At 41.5% G+C, this 25,551-nt stretch overlaps 1 protein-coding gene across 10 annotated transcripts in view; it reads left to right on the forward strand.

The window, feature by feature from the left end:
• Positions 1-25,551, forward strand: part of cdh22 (cadherin 22) — a 155,266-nt gene that overhangs the window by 38,784 nt on the left and 90,931 nt on the right. For 9 of the 10 annotated variants that reach the window (XM_081717641.1, XM_081717644.1, XM_027000729.3 and 6 more), the window contains one exon: positions 20,432-20,499. The exons of the other annotated variant lie outside the window; for it this stretch is intronic. The gene's annotated coding sequence lies outside the window, so the exon portion shown is untranslated. The remainder of the gene's footprint in view (positions 1-20,431; positions 20,500-25,551) is intronic. 10 annotated transcript variants of the gene reach the window in all.

The following is a 25,551-nucleotide window of genomic DNA, read 5'->3' on the forward strand; positions in this document are numbered from 1 at the left end:
AAGTGTACACAATAATTGTACACCTACAAAATGCCACTATTATATAGGTGCAACTAAAAAGTAGCTGGTAAGCGTAGGTGCAATGTGGATGTTTCTAATAGCATGAAGAGCACCTACTTAATTCCATGTCTCCTCAGCATCTTGCCTCTTCTTTTTTGTTGAAAACCCTGTTCTTGCTCATCAGTGCTATGCAACCAGTGGACAACATCACCGTAACCACCATCTGAATCAGGCGTTTATTGCCATCCAGGAGTGCTGTTGCTGGCATGAAAGCGTTACTACACGCTCAGCATCATCTTGGTCCATTTCTCAGCTCCCTTGTCGCCTCTTAGCTAAAATGTCGTGCCTGGCTAACAGACAAACTCTTCCTTGATCTCTCTGCTGAGAGAGAAAGACACGGACAAATTGTTAGCGAGAGTTGGCTTGGCCGCAAAGGGAAGGGCCTTCGTCAGAGAGACCTCTGTGTTCAAGAACAGAAAAGAATAAGGATTTGGGTGATTTGTTTGCTACACTGGGCAACAGTGTTGCTTGGGATTTTGTTGATGATAATTCCAAAAATCCCAGACGCAGAAGTTGTTGTGATATGCTATTGCCAAGATAATGATGTCATACATTTTTTGACCAGTCCTTAAATTCTAAACAAGAATATTTTTCACAGCAGCTCATGTGCTTGGGATAGCCTAGAACGGCACACTGTAAGACTAAATAATTTTCTCTTCTAATATGAGTTGGGAAGTAATTATGTATACAGTGCATTTATTTGAAGAAAGATCAGTGGTGTTTTGATTTTGTTGCACAATGTTTGTTATGAAAAGTACAGAATATGTAGAGCATCTCCCCAGCCTTATCTGACATTCTTTTATCATTTTCTTTTTTTTTTTTCAGATAAATTCTTCATTCACTTATAGTCTTTATTGTTTGAATGTAAGTGTATCAAAGGACTTGCAAAACTTGCCACACTGCAGTGCAGGAGTGTTCAGTATGACCAAGCCATGATCAAAGAAGTACTGAAGAAATACCACATTCATACTCACATTGCACATTCACTTTTCCTCCTTATTTTTGGTGTAGTCCATTTGAAGCAATTAGATTCAGGTGTTTTATTCTGAAACTGACAAGATACACAGGAGTCTGTATATCCATATACCTCTTTCTTTCTTTCTTTCTTTCTTTCTTTCTTTCTTTCTCTTCCCCTCCCTCCCCCCCAAGCAACCTGGATGCTAAATAGTGCTCTGTCTTAGCATGCAGTTTCCGTCCAGTTAGCTAATGGCCGTTTCCTGTCGAGACTGCCGGCCCTATGAATCAGGGACTGTTAATGGGCCATCAGTGATGCGGCTCACGCTGGCTGGGGCTGCGCCGGCCAGGCTTGGCTCGCTTCCCCAGGGGCCCTGCCTCTGTGGCAGCTCCATTATTCATTTCTCAACCTGGGCTGCTGGGGCCCGGTGACACCTGAACCAGCACAATCGCAGTCAGGCAGCGGGAGACACCCTGGCCCGGTCTGCTAGCAGGGGTCGATTCACACGGACACCCTGTAAAGTGGTAGCAATACCCTAGATAGTCTCCTAGCTTGGCAGCCTCAGATACCGGAACACACATGCGTTAGCGCATACGTCCTGGCTTGGAGATTTGAAAAAAATCTGGGACATGCTGGTATGCCTGTGTTGAATGAGCTGAAATATATTCTCATACGGTGTGTGTGTAGAACCTAGCCTTGGGTGTCCACAGGTGAGGACACATGTCACCTTCTCTGCTGAGATAAAAGACGTTCAAGGATTGGACAGCATAATATATTCTTTATTAATGATTGTTTTTATATTGATCTGTGCTATTCTGGTGTCAGCAAAGGATGAAAATTCTATATGAGGCCACTGTGTGCTGTGAACATCAAGACCACATATAATAATCGAAATATAGTATTTTGTTTGCATCATTCAGCCCTGTTTTAGTGTCCCTTGTGTTTTCATATTTTCTTTGTAAACCTAACCATGTTACATATGAAAGTAACATAATAATAGTTATCCTGCTGGTTGTTAGATATTGGTTACTGAACTTATAGCCCATTGCAGTGGTCCTGCAGATGTGTATGTGGAGCAGATTTTCAATATACCAAAACCTCCTCCAGATGTACAATTAAGTGATTGTTTAAACTGTTCAGCTCAATTGGCTGTGGAGGCTGTTTCTTGCTCAGAGGCTGTTACACAATCAGCCACTGTGTCTGAATTTGGGACAAAATTTAATTTCTGTTAAGAGCAACATTTGTCACAAAGAATGCTGTTCATGAGAACAACAGAATAATTCCAGATTGGAGTACAATTATGTCTGAGAGAGAGAAAATGAGAGACAGAGACTCATTCATGGGGGAGTGTTTTGGATGACGTACAGTAAGCACTGTGCAAGGACATTCTTTCACTTCACTTGAAGTTACCAAATGTTCTGGAAACTGACTACTTATATATAGTTCAGAAGAACACAATCCTAAGAAAATACTATCTACTGTCTGGATCTGGAGATCCTTGATGTCCTCCACCAATCTCTATTGTTCCTCCCATTTGGACTTGCGGGTATCCAGATCATATGTCTTGCAAACGTTCCTGTATGTGATCCCTGCCACTCGGATGTGTCTCTCAGTGTACACTTTCCCTGCTAACATCTTTTATCCTTGTACTAGGAGCTGGATTGTCTTAGAGACCCCTTTGCACAGTCTGCATCTTTGGTCTGGTCTGATGTGACATACGCTTGCTTCGACTGACTTAATGCTTAGTGCTTGGTCTTGTGCTGCCATGTGTAGCATCTCTGTGATGTCCTTCAGTCCTGCCTTTTCCAGCCATTGGGTGGATTGTCTTACGTTAGCCACCTTTGCTACATGCTATTGCTCAATCTTTGGGGCCATTGTTCGGATCTATTCATGGATCTTCTGGGTCTCACTCTGGATAGTGGATCTTACACTTTGTAGGCCCCATTCCCCCTTTTTTAAGGCTGGCATACAGCCTTTGGAAGCTGGATCTTGGGTGGAATGGGCATATGTGTTTATGGCTTTGATCTTATTGTTTCCGTTCAACTGGCTTTTGAGGACATGCCTTACCCTATGCAGCTACTGGGATGTTGCTGTCCTTCTCATCTCTACCTCATGATATTTGCAGTTTTCCTCCAGGTCTGTTATACCACCTTGTGAAAGTTCAATTCTCTATGTCCTGATCACTTTTCCTCTTTTTATTATCAGCCAATCACACTTCTCCAGTCTGAATGGCATTCCTATATCCTTGCTTTAGATCCTGGTCAGCTGGATCAGAGAGTCATTGTCCCTTTCTGTTTTGGTGAAAAGCTTGATGACTTTCATGAACAGGAAAGACTGACGATAGTCCTGCTCCAGAATCTGTACTTGTGCTCAATCTTATTGAATATCTGTATGAGAGGATTCGGGCCTATGCAGAATATCAGTGGGGACAGGGCATCTTCTTCATATATACCCCACTTTATGGTCACTTGACTTTATACAGGGCAGGGCATTCAGGGATCAAGGTCAGAGTATGTCAGCGGTGCAGGGTGAGAGAGGAGCGGGGAGCAGAGAGTTGCAATTTCACCCAGAGCAAGGTGTGGGCTTGCATAAAAATTGAGTGTGGTGTTTTTTCTCGCTCTAAGATCACTCCAGTACCACTCTAATGCAACATGCGACAATAGCCCATAATGACACTGCAGTGTTCATTTTAGAAGCTTGGACTTCTCTAGGTATTTTCACAGAGACCAAGAAAATAATCAAAAAGTCCCTAATTAAAGTGCATAATGGTGAATACAAGTACGGTGAGGTTATCATTACCACAAAGGATTCATTGTGGAATCTAAAAAGGTATGTGTCTCAAAACCATGACATAGTTTTCCATCTACAGAAACATGTCCCTGCATGATGCATAGTAGGCTAAAAATATTTATTGGACAAAAATTTAGAATTGAATTTTTCTTTCAATTCACTAAAACATGACACATTTTTACAGTGCTTTTTATCTCATTTTGTTAAGCCAAGTACTCATGTACTCATATTGTTTAATACATATTAAAACAGATTTTTTCCCCCTTTCTTCAAGGATGGGGAATCAGAGACAATAGAGCAGAGTTGGAACAGAGCGATCCTAGAACACTTTGAGTGAGGAGCATAACTGTCTTCCACTCCACTCTGCTTACATACTCTGATTCATATGTGGCATTGACTTATATGCTTTCTTATAGTTGAAATGGGGAATGCATGGGTTGGTCTGTCTGGTCTTTGAATGCAAGTGGACAGGTTTGTGTGCTGCTTCAAACCTCTGATGTTGTTACCAATCCATTTGTGAGCAATGCTTATGTACATGCACCTGATCATTGGTGGCTAGTATTCCTCACTGGAGCTTCCGTGTTGTGAACATGCAGGTTATGGGGTCTATAGTTAGATGGCGTTTGGCCCTTGTCCTTCATGACCAGTACTGTCCTGCCTTGGTTTGGATGGGAGCTACTAGTTAGCAGATGACAGTAGGCAATGCAGAGCTGTTAGTTTTTTCAAGCAGTAGACTTGGTTCATGTCAAGACATGGTGCTGCCCAGTTCTTCATGTTTTTGACATGTTTCCCTCTTAGGCATCTGCTGTTGTAATGCAGACTGATACCTGCTCTGAGAGATTGTGGTGCTCTGCTTTGAAATTGTTTAACCAATAAGCATTACAGATGTGATGTGTGTTATGCATGTTAGGTGTTACGTGATGATTCATTCTCCCATATCCTTTTGCAGTAGTGTTCCGCTTCAGCTCTGGATGGATCCACAGTAAGGGTTCTGTTGCACTGTAACTGAGAGTATATTTTGAAATGTTCTTTGACAAAGTCTTTTGGTCGCTGATTCTTTTGTGTATCTCTGTAGTCTGGATGCCAGTGCTTCTAGCCTTTGTTTAGCAGACTTACCTATGGGCCATCCACTGAATTTGTTCCATATGTTTAATCTTTGTACCCTTCTGGAGCTCTGTCAGTGTGCTGACTCCCACCTGAGTTGTCTTTATCTTGGTTTCCAGATTTTGTTTCCGAGAGGGACAGTAGAGTTTGCCTGTGGCTTGTATGTTGTAGCCTAGGGTCTCAAGTATAACTACTGCTGCGCCACATACCAGTTTGTTGGTTGCAGTTTGCTGGTATTGTTCTTACTGCTACTTCATGTCTGCCAGCATACTGTCTGTTGGCAGCTTGCCACTAAGTCAGAGGAGCCTACAGCAGTGCCTGTCAGTACTTAGCTTAGTCATGATCATGTTCGGCATGTCTGTAGCTGGACTGCACAATGTGTTCAGTGTACATCCTATTTTTCCTGGATGCCTTTTACATTCTGACTGTTCTGTCTTAGATGCAGTAGGTGCTGTATCTGGGCAGTCATATTTCCCCTATTATTTCATTCATCTTCTTGTACATATACACACTCCAAAAACTCAGAAGACCTGAGCTTTTATATAAAGAAAATATATTAATTATAAATTATATAAATTATAAATATATTATATTAAGAAACTAAACAGTACATATTTCACTGCAATTGCATTATTAATGCCCTTTACCAGTGAAGTCCCAACAAAAGATAGATCATACCAGGGGGCTGTCACCTCCTTCATTAATTCTATGTTATGTGTCAGTGAACTGGAAAAGTAAAAAAAGTCCTTCATCACATCTCTCTGATCAATCTTCAGCTGGAACTTCCACCCTAGCGTAGTCATTATGCTGAGCTTGATTATTTGAATATGGTGTGTCGTATATGTGTTTTTTGTGTGTGTATGTGAAAATTTTAGCTTTTTTTTTTACATTTTGACAAGGCAGCCACCAGCACTTCCTTACCCAGCACACTCAAAATGGAGCCCTGCTCTATCCTGCTGCAGTAGGTAAAAGCCAGACACAGAAATATTTCCTCTCTCTCTCTAGCTAGCTCTCTTTCTGTCTCTAGCTATCGCTCTCTCTCTTTTTGGTCTTTGATTCCTCTCCTTCTCTCTCTTTCCTCTTCAGAGACAAGTTATTGTTTTTCTGTCATATATCTGAAAGATGTCAATAAGCGATGTTGTTTTTTAAAGCTCTTAAGGGTATGATTTTAATGTTGTTTTTTAATGATACATTGTTTCTGTGCAAGGGGAACAGGTCCACTGGGGATTTGCCACAAAACCCTGGGAGACTGCTGCTTTAACTCATGTTCCCTATTGCAACGCATATTGCAATTGCAATTCTCAGAGCTCAAACCATGAAATTATGCATAGTGGGGTGCAATTGAGTGGAATACAACAGAAACAAGTTTTTAATTCTTTGAGCCATTTAAAGTGAAACTAATTTGAATCACTGGTTGATTTGCCCAAGACACAGTGCAGCACTAGTTTTGGACGATACACTTTCAGTGCTTATAGGGGAGAAAATGCCTGTCAAAAAAACAGCGCCTCTATCTGGAAGCAGGGAGGGGGTGGGGCCTGAAGCAGCTACTAAAATCCAAGTGCACAGTAAGCCATCTTATGAGTCACGTGCCTGAACAGTTTGGAGGTAAACTAAATTTGAGGGTGTTGAAATTTTCCTGAGTCGTTACTTGAACATGTTAATGTCTTGGGGACAGCACAGTTCTACCATGTCCCAAACACCAAATACCTGAACTTGACAGCCCTCTATCTTTTCTCTCATGTCCTACCTTATCTCTTTCAAAGCATCACCCTGTTGGCAAATTGCTCTGGGACCATTTGGCTGAGGATTTTTTTTCTTGTTGTTGTGTTTTTGGCCAGTGCTACAAATTGATGTAATAACACAAGTTGACATGGATAAGTTGTTGTTTTCCTCTCCTCTAAATCTTTACAAAATGGGGGCTATCAGCGTCAGCCTCTAGAGATATAGCTCTGTGCTCCTAATCAGGTTGATTTAGACCTTCATTTTTAAAGATATATTGGGTTATTTCTCTCAGTCATGGAGACAGATTTATGCTTTCATAGTTTTATGGGGGAAAAAAGTGTACATGTCCATGGAGACACGTAAGCGACAGACTGTTAACAAGGCTAATTCTGGGAGAGATAAGTGGAGTTTTGTGACTTAATTAAACTGCTTTGGTTCAGGTTATTTTTTATTTTCAGGCCAGTGGGTGCATATGGATATTTTTTGTTTGTTTTTAAATATTTTTGTTTTCATTTTTTAACGAATACATGGCTTTGTACATTATCAGAATATATCCTCCATGTGTGAAGGTTCCCCATAGCACAATACACACTCTGACCCCTATGTCAGATACTTTTAAAGGTCCATGTTCTCTGGTCCCATCACCTAATGCTATGTTTAATTTTCAGATGCCTATTTTGGTAGTTTACCTATAATATGAAAGGTTGCCCCAATAACATTTCATGTGTGTGAAATTTGGTAGTGAAGATGCATTAAATTTACATTACTACCATGTTGTCCATAGCCTGGATAAAAGCACATAGCCCTTGAGGCTGAGCAGTCAGAGAGCCCACACTGCTAGACAGCTTCACTGTCACACTCAGGGAAGGATTGTTTTTAAGATACATCGGTCATACTGTTTTGTTTTGACAGACGAATCATTTATACAGCTCATCCTTCACCCTTTTTCCTCATTCTCTCTCTCTCTCTCTCTCTCTCTCTCTCTCTCTCTCTCTCTATCAAATTTGCTCTCTCTCTGTATGTCTCTCACTTTCTCTCACTTTCTCTCACTTCTCTTATTCCTTTCCCCAGTCTCCCTGGCCACAGATTAATGTTTGACAAGTCACTGAGCAAGAAAACACATTAATTGCTACTCAGTGTGGAGAGGTATCATGAGGGCCTCTGTTCCTCCTCATGAGTGCCACTAGCCTGGGTAGGCAGAGCCTGGGGCGCTGCTAACTACTGCACCAGGGTTTTGGCAGGCGGGAAGTGTGGGGTGGGAGGTGATACTCCTAATAGGGCGAGGCACATTTTGGGGCATGCCAGAGCAGTGAAACCCGCGACAGAGGCTCGACAAAAAGCCAGATCATCAAATAACACGATGATCCAGTCTGTTGTGGCAGGCTGACAGAGCCGCTCTACTTTGGTCCGCTTCAAAGACACAACTACTCACTCTGTGAAATGGGTGTGTGCATCCCCCTGCTCCCTCCCCACCTACTCGTCACATTCTGATTGGATGCTGTCTGTGATAAATAAACAAGTGGGAAAGTGAATTAAGGCTAGTCTAAATTCTAAAGCCAGTGGAGCTTTCCAATTAAACATGCTTTTAAGTCCAAGCCTGGATGGTAAGGTTGGACTATCTAGGAATTATTCTTGAATTTGTTACATCTAAAAAGTCACTCAGGTAAGAATGATTGAGCTAATGAAAGTAGCAGATATAATAAATTGAGGAAGAATTTTTCAGTTTTCCTGATATGCCTAAACTCAGTGATGGCTGGCACTGAAATACTAATAAACCACACACATTCTCTAGAGGTCTGTCAGAAATCTGTTCTGTCAGAATAATTTTAAAATCATTATACACAGCAGTACTATTTCGATTTTTAACATTTTTCTGCTCTGGCTGTATTGTGTGCAGAATTGCTCTAAACCCAGTGAGCTGGCTGTTAGAACTGTAATTAAGAAACTATTTTGGAATCTGTTCCAAAAAGAGTCAGGCATTTCTTCTTTTTTCCAGCATGACAATTAGCAAACTAACAGTTATCATATGATCTGGAAGTCTTGCAGAGGGAGTGCTATGGTATGGATTTGCAAACGGCCTTCCTCGTGGTCACTCTGTTGTGCTGTATGCCCATTTGGACATAATGGCAAATATCAATCCTAGTGTGTAATTACAGGAGGGCAAGGCAATAGAAAAGAGGATTATGGGAGATAAATGGAGGAGGTCGGAAAGGTCTGTGATATTAACTCCTCTCTTCCCTCTCCTCTCCAGCACACAGCTAGAGCAGATAAGGTGCAATGCAATTTTCTCCTCCCTGATTGAATATTTGAGTACCCGGCTCAGAGTAAATATGGTTGCTGTGACTGAAAGTGCCCCTCACTCCCAAGTCATTGTGGGTATGGACTCAGTAATAAATGCATGGTCAGGTTTGGTTTGGTTAATTGTTGAAGGATGAGAGAGAGAGAGAGAGAGAGAGAGACAGACAGAGACAGAGAGAGAGAGAGAGAGAGAGATCAATTGCTGTTGTTACAGGGCTGTCAGGAGTGTATAACTAGGCGATTCCTCCAAAGCATTCAAGGAGGGTGTGTTTTTGTGTGGGGTTAGGGAAGTGTGTGTAGGTGAGCATGCGTTCAGTGTGCCTATGTAATCTAGATTCAGAGGTAGACCGTGTGTGTGTGTGTGTGTGTGTGTGTGTGTGTGTGTGTGTGTGTGTGTGTATGTGTGTGTGAATATTTAGAATGTATATGTCAGTAGGTTTGAAGCTTTTGCTCCTACAGGGATTGGCTCAGTCAGATAGAAAGGGGAGACGATAATAGTGGTTGAAAACTTTTTATGCATGTACTAGTTTGGTGTGTCTGTGTGATCTAACAGGTATGTGTGTGTGAACTCAAGGCAGATGGAGGCCTGAAAACCAAAACAGGTCACTTCTCATGGGAAACAAATTCCCATGGGAGCAGTTATCCCTGCAGTTGAAAGAAGCATTTTAATGAATGCTGTTTCAATGCTCTGCCTCCATTTCATTGCAGTGTGCTTGATGCCATCAGCTTGAACTCACCAAAAGCAAGATGATCATCGAAGGATAGCTTTTCTGTTTTTCAACGTAGGACCTTATTAAAATCTCTGCTTCCCTTCATTTATAATTGGAGCACATCACTGATAGCTTCAGTACCAAAGAAACCTTTCCATACTCTGACGCTTCACTCTGGGCACATTCTACGGGTGATCATTTAAGCTTTCAAAAACCTCTGCAAATCTCCTTTGCAAAAATGAGGAAACTCATAGTAAACCATGTTTTCTGTCAGTTTTCATTGCCTATATTTTTCATAATTGTAAATCTGTTCTTTTGGCAACATCCATCCCAGAAATGGATAGTTTTGCTGAAATGTAATGTTGCTTTTTGAAACATATTCAAAGGAAAATAAAATGCACAAAGATTTCCCATTTTCAAAAAGGAGATAAGCTGATTATTTAAAGTGTTAATCTCCACATTTTGGCTGTGTTTAAACCCAGAGAGGATGAGTAGTGGTAAGTTTAGCATTACCAAATCAGTACAACTGTATTATTACATTTGTGCTCACCATAATTATAAATGACAGGAAACAAAAGTTCTAATAAGGACGGCAGCAAAATGCTGCAAACCTATCTGTTAAAGAACTGTTCTGCTGCGTGCAATTCCATATCACTGCAGCCTCTCTCCCAGAATGCTGTTTAACAGTCACATCACTTGAAATAACCTTTATTAATTCCTCTCTCCATATTAAACCATTACACAGTAGTGAAAGAGCCTAAAAGAGGTGTGGTGAAAATGCCATTGTGTCTTCAATGACTTCATTCTCTCCAACGTCTCGCTGTACTGACCTGATGAATTGCTTTTTGTAAAGGGTAAAACCTGTGCATGTTCTCCTCACATTACAAATGAGAGTGGCCACAAGCTGGGGGGTGGGGGGTGGTGTGGGGACAATTATTGGATGTTCCACTCAATGTTCCGTGTCACCTGGCTAATGCGGTGGGAAGAAGGAGAGCAGGAGTGTGAGAGCTACACCACACTGGCTTTCTGCTCCCGAAGCACAGGAGAACCTTGACACTGTTGTGGTGCGCCTTGGATGTCAGAAGAGTGTTGAGTTTCCCACGCTGCCCGCCAATAAGATCCAACTGTTTGACTGAAAAGATCAAACGGCATCCAACATCCAACACCTTGCATTTCTAGATTCCACATTTGGGCTGGTCTCTGATGACTGGGGCACTGTGGACCAAACCGATGATGAACAAGTGGGCAGGTCTTATGAGGCTGAATGTGTACTCTGCTCACATCGCAGCCAAGATTGTCTGTTGATGTGGCAGTATGTGTTGGTTAGGAAAACATTGCTGAAGGGCATGGATGTTCATTTGCTGTAAAGAAAAGAGACTAAATTATTTTCTGAATCAAATAATAATAATTGGCAGTAACTTGTATTAAGCTACTTTTTTTGTGCTGTTATTGGATCTTTTTGATACTCGTGGGTTCTGCACTTTAGCAGTTAATTTTTGAGTTTGTTTCATTTCCATATTCATTTTACTGACATTTAATTTCCATTTTATAAAATAAGCATGTAAAGGAAAGACAGAATGCACTTTAGGTTCTGGGCGTGTGACACATTAGTGATTACCGAAATTACAGAATAAGGATAAATAATTTAAAAAGCCTTTCAGTGACCGCATCACAGAGATTGTGCTATCACTAGTGTTTACCCTAGAGAGGAAGTCAGTCGAAGGAAAAGTGCAAGGTGAAGAGTGAGGAACTGTATCATTCTGCACAGTACAGTAAAAAAGAATGAGGATAAAGGTGGTGGAGTATTAGAAGGAGGGGACTGGGGTTGTGGATCTTTATTGTAGTTGTCCATCTTTTGTGGGTTCTGTTGTGCCAGTCCTCAAGGTATAGTCAGATCAATATCTCTCTATCTCTCTCTGGCTGATAGATACCACCGTTATCCCCCTACTCCCTCTCTGTCTCCCCCCCTTTGTGTCTCACTCTCCTCTTTTCACTGCCTTCACTGTCATTTTCTGTGGCTAATGCACACCAAACAAATGACAGTTGTCTCAGAAAACAGGGCGGAGGACATCTCACAGTGTGTCTTTGATGATGAAGAAAACCTATTTCTCTTTCTTTCTCAGCACTGCTCTCTCCCCACTGCCTCCTTGTTTTGGACTCTATTCTTATACACATTAGAAACAAAAAATTCTGTCCAAAGCCCACTGAGTATAAGGTTAACAGGACTGAGGTGGTGTTCTAGCGGGAAAGATGGCATGACCCCTATTGCCAGCAGAGACATTAGTCCCACTAAGAGTGTTGCTCTCACCCTGATGCCCAGCCTCTGTGAGGGTAATGGAGCTGCAGAGCTTCATCTTAACTGTACCTATGTGCTCAAGATAGAGAGGAGGTTACGCCTGTCAACCTCTTTTCTTTAGGTTTTAGTGCTACATCATCCCAAACACCGCCACCAGCCCGAAATTTCAAGTGGAGATGGCAATGACAACCCTCTTCTCAGAAAGCCATGCCTCAAACTATTACATTATCATTCAAGGCAAGAAATCAAAGATTTCCATTTCCCGTGTGAGGCAGCCCTCTCCAGCCTTGGGAGGTTTTGCTCTTCTTTGTGGGCAGTCATTGTGTTCCAGCATAACGGCTAGATGTGCCTTCACAAATGGGTAATCAATACCATCAATAAGGGTGCATTACAATGAGTGGCTGGTCTTGACCCTCCAGTCCCAGCTACGGTAAATCCAACAAATCTTCAGGCAGTGCCACAGGGCTTCATCTATCTGCAGTTTTAATTTTCAGCAATAATTTGGTTACAAACTATTTTCAGTTACACCTAGTGCTAGAGCTATATATTTAGTATAACTCTAACTTTCTGCCTTCCATCATGATTTATTTTATGTTTCATAGTTTAGATTCTATTGCATGTCACTTGACAGAATCACACTGTATGCATACAGTTTTTTAAAGCCTGAGCAACATCTTATGTTAATTGTTTTTATTTAATTGAATTTACAGTAAATTACCTTTTTAGTGGGAAAGCTTTCTTTAATTGTGTTTTGTTGTACTCAGAATGGAGTTTGCTGAATGGGTGGCTGTACCTTCTCATGCATAAATAAAGAAATTTCTGCCAAACTGCTGCAGCGCAATGATGGCAAGTTCACCTCAGAGAACTTTAATTTTGAAAGCAGAATTAGTCTTGCCATGGGGTCACAGTACAAATGTCTGCTTAATAGAGCACAGTACCTGCTCAGCACTGCTTCTGTCTTTCATTACATTTGCTCATTAGTGCTCATTTGTAAGCAAAGTGGTCATTGCTTCTCATTGTATTGAAACCTTTGGTTAAAAAACAACCTAAAACATGCATGTACTGTTGAACCCAGGCTGCACTCACTACTCCAAAAATATTTATGTAAAAATATTAGGCCTTGTGGATCAATGGCCTTTAAGGTTGGATATAAAGGAACTATTCTTTGGCCAAGGGAGTGGTAATGTGGTGACGGCATTTCCATCTGTGGGAGCTCAGACTGCGGAATTAGGTCTACGTGCGTGATCGGAGACACAAGTAGGGAGAAAATGCCAAACTTTTGCAGCGGAACTCTTGAGAAAGAGTTCTCCATGTGCCCAGGACCCTGTTGTGCCCACACAGTCAGAGAGGCAGCTTAGCTGAACAGGTTGGAGATTGTCTCCTAAGCAGGTTTTTTTTTCCCCTCCAGATGAGACCACAGATACCTAGACTTAGCCCGCAACCCTCAAGTAACTGAATAAACACAGACCCAGACTGAAATGGAGCAAACAGAGGTGGTCAGGTCTACCGTGCTGACACCAACCTGGGACGTGGCTTTTGGACAAACCTTATGGATCATGAGGATCACGAGGAAGAGCTTCTGTTTTGCTGTGTGTGTGTGTGTGTGTGTGTGTGTGTGTGTGTGTGTATGTGTGTGTGTGTGTTGGGGCTATAGGTAGGGCTGGGTGGGGTATGAGTGTGTGTGCCACTCTGACTCTTACCCTCCAGCAAGCAAGAAAGAATGAAAGAAAAAGAAAAATGTAACAATTTTCCTTTTTTTAGATGCATTTAGACAATTGAGCACTGTTCGCACGTGCTCTTTGATGCCATCATCTCGGGCCTGTCGTTCTGTCAGAGCGAAATAAAAGCAGAAGTCACAAATGTCCAGCTTGGATGGAATAAACAACACAATTATGCAGATGTGAGTGGTGTGCTTTTATACCTCCCATCCCCCTTTCCTTGATCCCAGAAGGCGGGTGAGGGGATGTCTAAAGTCGTTCTGACACTAACAGAGCGAAAGCGCCAGTCTGCCTCTCTCCGAAACGCATGAAGAAAAGAAAAAGAAACAGTGGATTGTTGCTCAGTGACAGCCTGCGAGTGGTACTGGCACATAATGCCTCAGAACCCAACTCTCGTGAAAAAGGGCTTATACTGTGACAACACCCAGTAGACGCTCACGTCCGCGTGGTCTGAACACGGCTCAGACGTGTGTTTTGCTGTGTCGGATTGATTACCACAGATGTTTGACTTTAGCAATCAGATTACTCACTCCCGACTTGCTGTGACAAAATAAAGCATGCCTGGACCTCAGCCATGTAACCAGCTGTGAATGATCTCAATTATTCGGCCCACGTCAACTGCCAGTCACTTAAATAATTCAAATATTAACTTGCCATCCTACACATGGCTGGAATCATGTCATTTTGACCCAAACAGTGCTTTCATTAAAAAAAAAACCAAAACATGTTTGTCTTCTTCAAAATGTCTGGTTGTATGGACCTGGTCTTTGGTATTCTTAGTAGAATATGCACAAAAATATTTGCAGATTTTTCTTTACCACCCAAGGTCTCATGACTTCACAAATGGTTATTGTAGAGGCAGGAAAAGTGGTATTCAAAAAATTCTATTATATGGAAAATGTCAGCAAGCGTATGGTACCGAACCTAGATGCAGTGACTTATGTTCACTCCTGGTTGCTTGGCAAGCATAACCGAACTACCCTTTTAGTGTCTGAAGCAACTTAACTGCAACATATTTCTGTAAGGTCTTAGATGTTTTGTTTAGTCTATCAAATGTAATTCATCCACAAACTGAAGGCAAAGAATGTAGATTGTGGCACTGAAAAAAAAATATTGTATGAACTGAATGTTGTGTGTGTTTGTAGGTCTATGTGTGCATGGATAATCATTCCATGTATTTACTATGTGAATTCCAATTTCATCACCATTTCTAAGGAAAGATGGTAGAGGTATCTAAATTCTTCTAGGGGCCATGCTTTTCTCAAAGCAAGAAGAACTCTAAGGTTTCCACCACACCTCTGGAGTAAATCTAATTAAATGCAGAGGATAAGAGGATAAGTCAGTATGTTGTACTTTAGGGAATTAAATAACTGGAGTCCTGCCACAATGATAGATTTAAGCAGTACCTGATGGAACTTTGAAACTAATGTTCACCATAAATGCAGGTTTCTCTGTGGTGGATAGCACTTAGCTACCCTGTGACATGTGACATGCCGCTTTTCAAGTAGCTAGAAAGCTCATGGATTATTAACACAATGGAAATTCTTATTTTGCACTCGAATGAGTGAGATGGGAATAACAGACCATGAGTGGAACAGAAATACATATCTCTACTTGTCTTCTAAAATATCTTGACAGGGATGTTATAAGTTATTAGAGTGGGGATCAGTATCTGTGTGACACAACCAACTGAAGGCAAATTTGATTCATGATATGTAAATACCGCAAAGACCTGAATGGATGAACATGAACTGAACAGTACTGCATCTTAGCCTCTTGGCTTCCGCATCCAAGCGGTATGTGATTTACGAAGCCATTCTATGTCTCCATGGCTGCATGACTCTGAAATGTAGAAATGCATGTGCTCTATTTGAGAGCCCCATAGATGTGATAGGTCAGAATATTAGAGCCACCAAAGCTGCATGCTTCATTCTACGTGCCCACACAGATTGAGCTCATAAAGGCAGACCTCAAGACACCCATTGGTTCCACAATGGATGTGGACAGCACAATAAGACTAGTAGGCAAAGAGCACCCAGTTCCTAATACTAATCCTCACCCCCTCCCTCATCTCAGAGGCGCTCTCCACCCCAATCTCCTTCTGTAAATTGGATGTAATGTAATATATAAAATAAGATGCGGCACAGGCAAAGTGTCTTTCCTTCCTTCGTTTCCCATGGTACACCAACTCTCTGGAATATTCTTTCTGTTTTTGGCCGCTGTCATGTTGGCGGCGCCCAACATCATTCTTGCTCCCTCCCATCGTAACTCCTCAGCCCAGCGCCTGTGGCAGCGGCGTCTTCTGAGGAGCACAACGTGGAATTTGTTTCTCTTTTCAGTGCGGTCGCGTGCCTTTCTCCTAGTAAATAATGCTTTCTCATCCTCATGCCTCCCACCAGCCCATGTGTAAGAAAGAGCTTTCTAAAAAGCACGGCCATATTTGAAGTCGGGGAAAGTTTTGAGGCTCTGTGCCTCTGTGATTGAGTTGTTATTCACAATTAATGTCTCATCGGTTAGAAGTGACCCCTCCTTTTCTCTGACTTTGGGTGATGGATGTGTATTAACATTACAATCCAAGGAAATTATTTTTAATATTCTGTCTTCTAGTGTTTTGCCCAGAGTGACATTGAAAAACTGTATTCAAGCAAAAGTTTGCAAGGGAATAAAAGATGATTGATATATGATACTGAACACTGAAATTATCCTGGAAGAGTGAATTCATTGTAGAAAGTCATGTAAATCTAGTTTGAAATACTCAGGGGATATCAGTCATCAGTCATTTGTCATTAAGTGGGCTGAAAGAGTAAAATGGCACATTTTACCATAACTGATTGAAACTGGGATTTTATGATATTAGCTGTTTAGAATGCTCAGGTAGTGGTCTTTGTGAATTTACAAACAACTATGGTTTGAGATTCTTTATTCAGACTGCACAGGTTGCTCTCCAAATGTGCTTTTGTCATAAACTTCAAAAAACACAAACTCGGCAATATATTGAAGAATTTGCTATGCTATTCCCATTTGTGTTGATTTATACATATTTACTTTGCACAGTGAGCTACTGGCTGTACAAGGTGAGGTTGTTTGATTTGCATGCACACAGCTGTCAGCAAGCAGAATGGCTGGCAGGGTAAACCAGGCAGAGAGGTAGATACAGTAATGTGTTCACCAGGATAAACACATTCTGGTGCCTGTTGCCATGAGCGACTCCTCTACTATTCAGAAGACAGAAGCCTTCAGGGGAGAGAGAGAGAAAGAGAGCATGAGAGAGAGAGAAAGAGAGAGAAAGAGAGAGATACAAAAATAGTGACAGACCAAAAGAGATGAAAGTATGAAGGAAGAGAACCAAATTGATGATGATATGCAGCTGAGAGACAAGGAAGGGGGAAAAGACTGACAAGGATCTCGGAAGTAGAAAGTGAATGCAGGAATGGACATGGACAGAAAGAGGGATAGTGAAGTGAGAGAAGATTGAGTGAGTGAGAGGGAGTGGGAGAATGAGTGGGAGAGTGTGAGATGGGGAGAGAGAGAGAGAGAGAGAGAGAGAGAGAGAGAGAGAGACTGACTCAAGGAGCTCCAGGTCAGGGTTGTGTTTAGGCTGAGTACGTTTATCCCCCTCTGCAGCTGTTTTTTGAAGATTCACCTCAGGAAGTGTTTTTAAAGTGAATCTCTGCCACTCCACAGTGGCCTGCTAATACAAGCACACATGCACACAGACACGCACGCACACATGCACACAGACACGCACGCACACATGCACACAGACACGCACGCACGCATGCACACGCGTGCGCTCGCACACGCACTCCCCCCACCCCCCCCCACACACACTCATTGCAGGCTGGGTGTTCTGGGCACTATCATCTGTTTGCAGACAGTCCTACCCACCAGTCCTTCTGTTACTGATCTGATTAAGAGATTAGATACCTCCTCATCTGCACTTTGTTGTCCATGGGTGTCAGCTAACGAGTGTCTTTAACTAGGCACTGCCTCATTTTCCCATGGCTGCCTGTCAGATTTTCCTTCTTTGTCTCCTTTTTACACTATTTGTAATGTATCTACTTAAAAGACTAAAAAAAATCTACAGTTCCTCAGAGATGTGTCACTCAATGCTTAGGTGCATGAGGTGTATATGAAATGTGTGAGTGTAAGGGTTAGTGCTGTTTTCACTTGAAAACGTGCTGTGACAGTTTTGTTCTACTTGACTAAATCTACTTGACTAGAAATATACAGTATCACATGTCTTTCCATCAGTTTCTGCTTATAAACCAGGGTTTATACAATTTGGCATGTACTGCCACACATTGTTATCATTTAAAATTGTAGATTAGAAGGATCAGTGTGCATTAACTGTAAACTTTAACATGATTATTTTGTGAATAAAAGGTAGAGGAGAGATAGGGTGCTAACCTATAAGTCTCCTTATAGTGTTATGTAGCCTAATATCAATTTTACCACTAAGCACCATGCACAAAATCCTTCCCCTTTGTTACGATCTGTTGTCCTACATCATTCTGTCACACCCTTCATCTCCACCAGGTTTTCTAATCATTTTTTAGGTAGCCGAGGGTGTTCAGGCATCAAATGTCAGCCGTTTGCTGTTGACCAGCTGTGGACAGTGTGTCGGAGAATTCACTGTTCGCAGTGACTGATGAGGATGGAGCCGCTCGGCTTCAGTTAACGGTTTTCAGTCTTCAGTTTGATATGAAATCCAACGTCAGAATGCAACGAACTTTCTAATTCTCATAAGCGCGTACCTGCCTAGCAGAACTTCTTAGATTTTACAGTAGGTTTTACCGTAGCTTCAATAGACTCTCGCCCACCCAATGAAAATAAAGCATTTTCAAAAACATCAAAACTGTGTAAAAGCGAAGTCAAAACCCGGAAGACTCCTAAATCTGTGAGCTGTATCTCCGGTTCGTTGAAAGCCAGATCTATCCTGTTGATCTGATTTTCAGCTCCGATCCATACAACCTTACTGAGGCTTTCTCCTGGTCGTTTCATCCAAGCCCTTTTCATATGCGCATGAACAATTAATGAAAAGCAAACCTGATATCAAACCTCCTCTAATACGTAACGTTTTGGAAAAACTCTGTCGTGCCTCATCAGGGAATGTTAACAGGTCTTTAAATTAAAGGAAGCGTACGTTAGAGGTATTTGCCAATGCAGGAATAAGCTACTGAAAAGCTGAAACACACCAAGTATCATTTAGTAGCATTTATTTGGTTTGTGTGTGTGTGTGTGTGGTGTACAACTGTAGTTGTTTCATTCACTTTGGAGTCTCTTGATTCTTATTACGAAGGTCCATTTTTGGAATGTAGTCTACAGACAGAAGTGCTGCAGTGGCTGGGAGAAACTTAGCACCACGATGCTGAGCAGACCTTTTATGTGCACTTCCCTGTTGCTGCAGGACGCTAAATCTGGCAATTAGTTCCAGGCTATTTTGGAGGTGACCATTTTTGAGTTGGAGCGAGTTAATATTTTTAAATGTTAAACATCAATCATGACATTCTGGTAGCATTGTTTTCTCATTATAAAATAAAATAATAAAATTAAAATTAAAATAAAAAATATTTAAAAAAGCTACAGTAATATTGGTTACATACTGACAAATCAGTATTGGCTAGCTAGTATAATGTAATTATGTGTATGAAAATGCAATAATTAGACTGATAATGAAATGGAAAAATCATCAGCATAGAAACGGGTAAGAAGAGGTAGATTATTAATTATCGGGGCTGTTCAGTTGCTGGCCGTGTGGCGTAAATTTTACACTTGTCCATATGAACCACATAAGATATCCCAAACTAGAAAGTTAGCATAATGCCGGCAGTCAGATTGTACTGGCATCTCGTTGACTTCACCTATTAGCTGCTCGTTTGACTGTATTTATTCTGAGGTATTGGCCCTCAGCCCAGGGCAGAACTGCCAACAGATGACGCTGAAGCCTACAGCTTTATCCAAGGTGAACTGAGTTCTTGGATAGTGTGTTACTGATGTGGGTGTGTGCAAGTCAGACTGACTCCAGGCCTGCGTGATCTCACTCATGTCGTCTCTCACTGGCTCAGTAAAGGTCCCTGCCATCTCGGTCTCCATGGCGACTCTGAGGGAAGCATTTCCCTGATAGCTGGAGCTGGCCTTGCTTTTAAACCTAACGCACTCGCCCATTAGAGTTTAGCTTCAACACGGGGGCGAGGGTACTTTGTGTGTGTGTGTGTGTGTGTGTGTGTGTGTGTGTGTGTGTGAGAGAAAGAGGGATACAGAGAGCACGAGAGGGAAAATGCATGTCATGTTTGTGACTGTTAATAACTTTCCTCCACTAGTTGATGTCCAGTTCTATAGCTCTTATGCATTCTACACTGGTGGTGAAATAGGGTGGAGCCTTAGGTGGTGAAATAGGGCGAAGCCTTTGTCAGGACATACTTTGTGTGACTAGATTGTAGTTAATGAGTGATTAAAAGAGTAGACATGAAGCTGTAGCAGGGGATGGAAGTGTATTCCGAGCAGGTGGAGATGGTAATTTGGTAATTAAATGGTTTTGAGGGTTATTGAATGCATTGGGAGAACAAAGTAATGCACTCACCCATGCCCTTTTACTATATTTCCGAATCTGAGAGAAAGGCTATCCCTGTTATTCCTCAGTCCATTAGTAAATTACCTCCTCTTTCAAGACTGTGAAAATGAATTTGCCTTTTACTTACTGAAAACAATTAAGTTGACTGTGTGTGTGTGTGTGTGTGTGTGTGTGTGTGTGTGTGTGTGTGTGTGTTTGTGGCAGGGTGTATGGGGATGAGAGGAACACTGAAGAAACCTGAAGAGTACATTAACCACTAAGCTATAATAAAGGTAAGTGGGAAGGGATATCTCATGCAGTGTGTAAATGTTTTATTGCAAAACGACCAAGGGTCCTAGATCAAGATCCTAGATCTTTCAGATTTGAACACTGCCACATGTTGCTTATACAAACAGCCTTTAGGCAGCTAGGCAGCAAGAAGGCTGCAGTGTAGGCAAACATTTGTTTAAGCCCTTCACAAACCCACCTGATTTTACTAACACACTCTCTTCCTTCCCCAAAGAAGGGAACAAAACGAGGGCAATCAGGTAGTAACCTGAGGAGTTGTTTTGCACACCTGCAGAAACTGATGAGCTCCACTATCTGCTACACAGTTCAAGGGCCTGGTTCTTTACTGCAACGGGTTGTGCTAAATGGAAAATCACTAAAGAAATGGTTTAACTAAATCAGTATTAACTCTCATTATTATTATCCTCATAGGTGGCTTTGTTGGGCAGAAGTTAACATGTGGTGGTGTCAAAAAACATTCAAGCAAAAATCACTTCAGCTTCTAGCTGTTGGATTGCCATTATGTTTGTTTTGTTTTTTTCAAAGGAAAAAACACCTGGCTAATTCTGTTGTAATTCTGTTGTAATAATGTTAATTTTGCAAAGTGTGAATAAAAGTTAAAAGTATTTGGTCATTAGAAAAAACACAATTCAGCCGGCCAGTCATTTCTAGCAGCAGCAAACACACTATTAATTAATTAATCTATTAATGCAATAATCAAATCTTTAACCACAAACTGTAATTGAACATGCAAATTTTTGTCTAGCATTAATATGCATGGGTTAGTTGATTTAAGGGATTGCACATATTATTCCTGCACCATATTCATCATCAGACAAAAATAAATAAATAAATATGATCACACCACAGGCATTGTAGGATATCAGTGGGGTTTGGTTGGTAGGGGTGGAGTTCTCCATTAAACTCTTTTTATAAGTGTAAATAAACACAAAGTGATCAAAATCCTGATTACTGTAATCATCTAAGTCAGGGGACAGAACATATTGAGTGGTGGGTTGAGTAGCTTTCTGCAGGAAATTCATGTAAGTATGGTTCAATTGTACGCACCGTATTCATGCATACAGACCTTCCCATATACAGTTCCCCCAAAAGCACAGAATTCATCTTGCAGAGGACCAAAATCTGCTGACTCAAGGGGATTATGGCCTTTGCTGCCTTAATGTAGCTTAGTATGTCTGCCAGCATAGCTGATATTTTAATATCGCAGGGTATATACTCCCAAGTCCACCAGTCTCCAAGATAAAATATTTTGCGTATAAATTTGCTTGCACCATCTGTCTGTTCACTGAACTTGATTGCACATCATAATCTGATGGCTCTCAGCAACACTGGGGCGAGATATGAAGGATGTTTTGTTCACTCATTTTTTTCTGGTCACTATAATCTAAGAAAAATTTTGGCAAAATAGGACATGGCTGAAAAAACCCCAAAACAAAAAAACATACACTTAAATTTTAATCCGTTCCTAATTGTTTTTTATGGATTGTTATTGATGACTTGGCATAAGATAGGGTCTTAAATACTTGTTGATTATTCTTTCATAATATTCAGTGTAGCATGCTTTATAAGGAAGTAATCAAAATTTATATATTTGATTTTACACATTACATGTGTAAAGTTATTCAGTAGACTTTGAGTATGTAGCCTATTGATTGGAATGCAAAGTTTGCCTTAGCCATCTTCCAACTCAGGGCTAAGTTTCTGTCCACACATCCACTGTTGGTTAGATGTTTTTGCGTGGCAGATCACTCCCATCCCAGTGACACTGAGAAGCGTAAATACCCCAGCAACACTGCAGTCGCAGCTACACTCACGACAGCACAACAACTACTACCATGTTGCTAATGCATCAGTGCAACTGCTGTGTAGAGAATGCTACCCATAAAATATCCGTTCAGCAGTTGTGTTGTTGAAAAAGACCATTGATAAATGGGGTTAAAGGAGCCTGGCAAATTTTTGTTGCCAACAAATGGACTACAATCTGTAATGATGCAGCAAAAAACAACAACAAAACAGTTATAAAATAGCCATAACCAACAAAGTAGACAGTGAGTGTAGGGGAAAAATGTGTGTTTCCAATAACGTAGAGCATTTAAACAATGATATGTCTGTACATTTTATAATAATTATTATAACATATTATTTGGAGAAAACTATGCCATGCTAATGCATTTTACAAACTTCACTACTGGTTTACACAATCCTACTAGTTAACAATGATGTGATTTAAAGGCAACATGTGTATATGCCATAGCTGTGGTATCTCCTTGGGTTATTTTGCGGGACTGCATACAGACAGCTGGCAGACACAGCTGTCTGGATTCTCAATGGGGTCCAGCAGTGACTATGGCATGTTGATAAACTCCGGCGAGGCCTGGCATCTGGCACCTGGGACAGGAGGAACAAATGTCCCATGAAAAAGAACTCCCAAAAAGCTGAAGCATTTCGCGCATGACCCACTCTTCTAAAGGTCGACTCTACAGGTGGAGGCAGCATAGCAAGAAGTTTTTGTATTGTTTGAAGCCAGTATGGTGGACTTCCACCCTGTTATCTCTGTTACCAGCCTAGGCTCCGATTTGTGAAACTTTCCCAGAGGAGCGATCATTGTCTGATGGCAGAGCGAACACCACTTTGAGCACTTTCTCTATGGGGTAATGATGATCATTATTCTTCAAAGTACCAGGGAAAAGCAGTTCTGGTCAGGAGGGCTCAGCCTACCCTTCTGTGTTACGACTTCCGATCTGTGTCTTTTTCTCAATGCAGATGTAATTACACAATATAAAGCTTTTTGACTTGATGCCCAGAGCTGAAAGCCTACACAATGAAAAGGGGATTTTAAACAAGTTTACCATATAAGCACAAACCCAAGAGAAGAGCAGAGGCAGCTGAAAGGACCCCCAAATGGAATCTCGGAGAATCCAATTGCAGGCCTGACCCAGACAGAATGCTTGTAAATTGGTTTTGAAAAATTGGGTGGCAGGCAAAACAAAGATAATGTTTGGGATCAAAATTAGATATGATAACATGAAGGCGTGCAATTTCAGGAGAAATATTCCCTGCTGCAGGGGTAGGGTCATAAACAATACAGAGCGCATACTAAGGACTGCAGAGGTTCAGTAACTCCCACTGTATGGGAGACTGGTTTGGATTTACAGAGATAGGAGAAGAGATACAATGGGACAAAAAAGATTGAGTTGGTTAGTGATGTAGCATAGTGTGTGTTTCCATATGTGTATGTGTGGCAAGATTTCTTTTTTTTAAAGTAAACACCACTCTAGACTCTAGCAAATAAATTCCATTATTATAGATGCAAGGAGGCATGTGCTACAAGCTTTTTTTTTTTTTAACCTCATCATTTGTTTTGTTTCACTGCCAATCAGATGATAGTAACTCCAGTACAGAGTACTCATGTATCTGAGACAAGGATCTTACCCTAGCACTGATCATTTGTTGCTTGTGCTGTTCAAAGACACTTGGCAAAGGAGCTGTAAAGAGCACTGAAAGATCAGAGCTATGTACCCACTGCTTACCCTTATCACACTACCTCGTCCTTGGCAGTGTAATGGTCTGACAACAGCACTTGGTCCAAGCTGCTTGAAAGGTGCACATGCGTAAACCATTGCCTTATGCTCTGTCACCCCCAGAACATCACACACAAGGAGTGTCTCTATTAATAAACGTCATCATCTTCAAATGTTGAATCAGCCTAGGTATTACATATTGCTGATGGCTGACAGGTTCACCAATTGGAGTCTATTGATTTTCTAGCTCGAAAAGACAATATACAGTATCAAGAGCCTCTTTGTTTTGCCAGCAGCCTGAGTTTGTGTTTCAAAGGAGCCAAAAGATATAACCGAGTGAGCTGCAGTTATCTGTCTTATAGCTAATTCGATTGGGCCTCCCTCTGTATCTCTCTAAACCTGCTTAGGAATTACATTTAGCAAATGCAAATTTATGCATGAACCTATTTATATAATTAAGGGAATTTGTCAGGGGATCTTGGGGGAGGAAAAAGCCAAAATTTTAGTGAGTGGCTTCCTATTGATCTGTAGACAAAACAGCTGTTGATTATTTGAGAGCAAACATTTAATTGAAGGGTTGAAATAAGGTTGTCCTGTGCAGGATTCATTTGCAGTGAGAGACAAAGAGGATATGATTGAGGTTTGTGCTGAGCTACACTGGAGCTGAGCTACAGAGCATGCGCTCTGCTCTTGATCACACCCTATAGCCACACCACCCTCCTTGTTTTCTGACAAACCTCTTCACGCGCCCCGCGCCGCCATACTTGTTGGTTTTATAGCACGTCCAAATGGGGTCGATGAATGTGTGTCTAAGGGAACACGTGTCTTGCAGGCCGTGTTGACTTCAGCAAGGGAGGGAGGGCACGCGGCTCCCGGAGGCGATGGCTCCGTGGGGGGGGGGGGGGGGGGGGGTTGCTGTGATTTGCGTTACCTTGTGTTTGCCTTTAATTTGCTGTTGTCAGTCATCTGTCTGCGATACGCGAGACCCTCTCCTGACTGATTCAATGGAGATGAATGAGTTTCTCTGTCATGCGCGCACGCACTGCCACACTTTCCCTGTTACTCGCTAGTCCCGCACCCCAAGGCAGCCAGTGTAAACGACAGCTACAAGATTGAGCGTCAGAGGCTGAACATGATGATTAAAAGCAATCAAAATGCCACTTAAATATATGTCAATTAATATTAAAGATCTACAACTCTCAGGGCTCCTATGTAAATGCAGTGCTGTATTTACTCTGCTGCTTTGACTGGTTTTACACTAAAATAAAATTACAAGAGAGCACACAGAGCCACAGCTCTTTATTTAACACAGACAGTCAATACATAAAGACTGATTATGTCTACTGGAAAGGTTATTCCTTTTTTTTTATGTACAATAGTGTATGGTAATCTCCTGTGAGCTTTTCCCCTATCTCATATCTAATGTCTCATGCAGAATTTTTATCCTTTGCCCTCCGATGCCCTCAGGCTACCATTGCGGCTTCTAGCAATATAGAAGCTCACCAAACTATCACT

Source organism: Electrophorus electricus, chromosome 7 (genome assembly GCF_041902795.1).
Source record: "Electrophorus electricus isolate QZ-2024a chromosome 7, ASM4190279v1, whole genome shotgun sequence".
NCBI lineage: Eukaryota > Metazoa > Chordata > Actinopteri > Gymnotiformes > Gymnotidae > Electrophorus > Electrophorus electricus.